At 50.9% G+C, this 3,749-nt stretch overlaps 1 non-coding gene across 1 annotated transcript; it reads right to left on the bottom strand.

Moving 5' to 3' along the window:
* Positions 1-3,541: 3,541 nt before the first annotated feature.
* Positions 3,542-3,614, bottom strand: TRNAK-CUU (transfer RNA lysine (anticodon CUU)). The gene has a single exon. It is a non-coding gene; the product is annotated as a tRNA-Lys (tRNA).
* Positions 3,615-3,749: the final 135 nt, after the last annotated feature.

Below are 3,749 nucleotides of genomic sequence, written 5' to 3'. Positions count from 1 at the left end.
GCTTTTTGTGGGCAATTTCCCTGTGCTGCCTGCTAACTACCTGCTGTGGTTCCTGAAGCACGTTTCTTGAAATTAAGCCTATATTTAAAGAAATGTTCTTGTGGTGAAACTGAACGCGTGGCATTTAAGTAAGCTTCTGCACGACTTCGTCATTCTGTTTCATATACGCTTTACCTTAACATATGGTGTTAGTTGGCACACGGTAGGACATACTCTTTTTTATCTCAATGGTTTTAAAATAAAAAACCCAAGGAAAAAAGGTAATTGCTGCTTAAAGTGTTAGATGAGACTTTGCTGGTTGATAACAGTGCTCTAATAGCATTACTGTGGATGATTTCTCTCCAGAGGTGCTGGTGGGCGTGTTTTTAAATTGCCTTTTTCCTACTGCAAATGAGCTCTGTGGCTGTTACACAGACAGCGTAGAAAAATAAACAAGGCACGGTTGTAAGTAGTTGTTAATGGTTGTTTTACAGTCCTGGGATGAGGTTGGACTTTCAGAGATCATTTCTTAGTCCTCAAAGCACGATGGGACCTGGCCAGTGCGCACTGCTGTGAGAGTCTCCAGTCCAAACGCTTTCTGGGTTTCCAGGTCGAACAAGTTGCAATTACCACACGCAAGAGCCTTTCTGCGGCAGCCTGAGGATGAGTGGTATGCCGTGACACAGAAATGGCTTCCTCAAAATGTACTGTGGTGTGTGCTGTCAGGCCTGGACTTTGGAAAATGGATTAAACGCTATAGCTAGGTATGTGTGTTCCCTTTGTGTCTGGTATTTCACACTCTCCTACATCTTGGGGTTCTTCTCTTCCTTACTTCTATCAGCCTACAGTCCTTGAATGGTTTAATGCACTTGAGGATGTTTATTCCCCAGCAGATTCCTCAAATACCAGCATTCCCCTTGTTTTCTTGAGGGTTTGGGACCTTCACTCTAACTTGTACCCCCTTACCAAACCCTTTTTATCTCTCCTGTAGCGAGACCAAGGACTACGGGGTTGCTGGACGTCAAGAGCGTCCCCTCCAGCGGGGCCCTGCTCTGGGGTACGCTGCTCGGCTGTGCTGCCCTGCCATAGCCCAAACACCTACGGGGCTGGGCAGGAGGCTGAGGGTCCCTCCAGCTGCTTCTGGCAAGAAAACCCGTGGGAGAGGTCTAGTTCTCCTTACAGGGCTGCGGAGGCGAATACATAGTGCACGAGGCTGACCCATCTGGAGCAGTCTTTGGCAAGGATTGGGTCTATCGGTAGGTTTCTGGGTGACTTCAGAAAGTGTGTAAGATTGAAGCAGTTATGCTTAAAAAAGCAAAATGCATAAAAATGCAGGTTTTGGATACCAGCCTGCTGCATCCCTGTTCCTAACTTGTTCCCGATCTGTGATGTGATTACAGGCTTGCTTAAATAGATGTTATTTCATTGCAAGGCGCAGAGAGCTATCCTTAGGCCTGGGCAAAGAACATTCAGGCCCAAGCTCTGCTGCTCATTTTCATTTATAATTTGGATAATTGCGATGTAGCTCCATGGCCCAGATTGTGTCTTGCCTCAGTAAGAACTGAGCCAGAGTCTGCCGGGGTTTGCTCCTGAAAGAAGAGTTTGCCATCAGCACGAGTGCCGTGGAGCCGGGAGGGATTACTCATGTCCGTGCGTAGCTCTCGCTGGGAAGGATATGCAGGGGAGATGAAACTCGTACAGAGCCTGTATTTGTGGTGGTGCAATGATGTCATTTTCCTGAACTGCAGCAGACTGCAGCTGAGGAAATTCAGAATATTCTTAGCCCTTCCCTTTTCAGGAGTATTTCTGTACTGCTATGCGCTTGTACTCTGGGACCTTCCACAAGCCTGGCATGTTCTGCCACCTTGTCTTTGTTCTGCCCGCTCTTCTCCTGTGGGGTTTCTGCATCACTGAACAGCTTCAACAGCTGCTGTTTCAGCTGCATGACCAGAAATCCTAACTCCTGTGTTACTGGCAGGTTTAAGCGCAGAGTCCCACAACTCTCTAAGGACAGAAACAGGATTCTTACTTCATCAAAGGAGTGAGGAAAGAACTATTATCTGCTTTTCATAATGACTAGCCCTGGAAAGCCCCTAGAGATCACACCTTAAATCTATTATTGCATAGAAGGAGATTTGGCTTTTTTTTTTTCCCCCCAGCATAAATGTTGTAGTTCTTCCCTGCCTGGCATGGCAGGGATCTGTGGCTCCTCACTGCAGACAAATTCAGAGAGACATCAAGTGTTTTATTGGGAAGGACAGTGAGAGATACAAACCCCTGCAGTAATTGGAGGTTTTCTCTCTTAAGTTCCCGATTCTGGACTGGATGCCATTGAAGGTTGGTGTTAGCCAAGCACTCCAGCTGAGCCAAGTCCTGCTGACAGGAGGAATATTTTGGAATATTCACGAGCATGGCCTGTTGCAGTGTGCCCGGTGTCCGTGCTGCGACTGTGGGAGCTGGGCTCTGGGGGAAGGGGCTTTAACTCATTCCCCTCATCGCCTTCTCACAGAATCATACAGTATCTTGAGTTGGAAGGGACACATAAGATTCATCAAGTCCAACTCCCTGCTTCTCGCAGGACTACCTAAAACTAAACTGTATGACTAGGAGCATCATCCAGACGCTCCTTGAACTCTGACAGGCTCAGTGCCACGACCACTGCCCTGGGCAGCCTGTTCAGTGACCGACCGCCCTCGGTGAAGAGCCTTTGCTTAATGTCCAGTCTGAATGATGCAGCTTCATTCCATCTCCTTGTGTCCTGTCGCTGGTCACCAGAGAGAGGAGAGCAGCACTTCCCCCTCCACTGCTCCCCTTGAGGAGGGTGTAGATGAGGCCATCTCTCAGTGATGAGGTCATTCCTCAGTGATGAGGTCACCCCACAGCCTTCTCTTCTCCAAGCTGAACAAGCCAAGTGACCTCAGCTGCTCCTCCTAAGTCTTGCCCTCAAGGCCTTTCACCATCTTGGTCACCTTCCTCTGGACACACTCTAATAGTTTGATGTCCTTACACTGAGGCGCCCAAAGCCACACATGCCGCCAGAGATGGGGCCACCCCAGAGCGGGACAATCGTCACCCTCCACCAGCCAGCTCCCCAGGGCAGGGCTGGCCCTTTGGGCTACCAGGGCAGGCTGTTGACTCCTGTTGAACTCGCCATCAACCCAACCCCCCGAGCTCTTTCTGCAGGGCTGCTCTGCACCCTCTCGTCCCCAGTTTGTGTGTACAACCAGGATCGCTCTCTCCCAGGCGCAGAATCCCACACTTGCTCTGGTTCAACGTCCCACGGCTGGCGGTTGCTCTCAGGCCCCTCCATCTCTCACGGTAAGGACTCCACAGCTCCTCCTCCTTTATTAATGTACATTTGACTCCTGCACCATTTACAAAAACATTTCTTTTTGCCGCAATACAGCGTTTACTATAGTCACTGCCAAAGTTTGGAGCTGCCCCGGGGCCGTTTGCTTCACTCAGGACCCCCCGGTCCCTCATAGTAACGGAGGCCGCCGGGCCTGAGGCGGCGCTTTCCCTCCCAAAGCCCTTCAAAAGCGGCGACGACACAAAACCTATGCGCCCAACGTGGGGCTCGAACCCACGACCCTGGGATTAAGAGTCCCATGCTCTACCGACTGAGCTAGCCGGGCGCTGCAGAGCGCCCGCCACCACGTGCCCTTCACCAAATGACAGGCTGATGTCAGCGCCCCGCCGCGCGGCCCCGCCCCGGGAAGCACTGGAGATTGCGCCTCGTTCTCGGCCGGCGCTGGTTGGTCCGTGCGAGG

This window comes from Grus americana, chromosome 5 (genome assembly GCF_028858705.1).
Source record: "Grus americana isolate bGruAme1 chromosome 5, bGruAme1.mat, whole genome shotgun sequence".
Classification (NCBI taxonomy): domain Eukaryota; kingdom Metazoa; phylum Chordata; class Aves; order Gruiformes; family Gruidae; genus Grus; species Grus americana.
The sequence above is the reverse complement of the archived record's forward strand: the minus strand, read 5'-3'. Positions and strand labels throughout refer to the sequence as shown.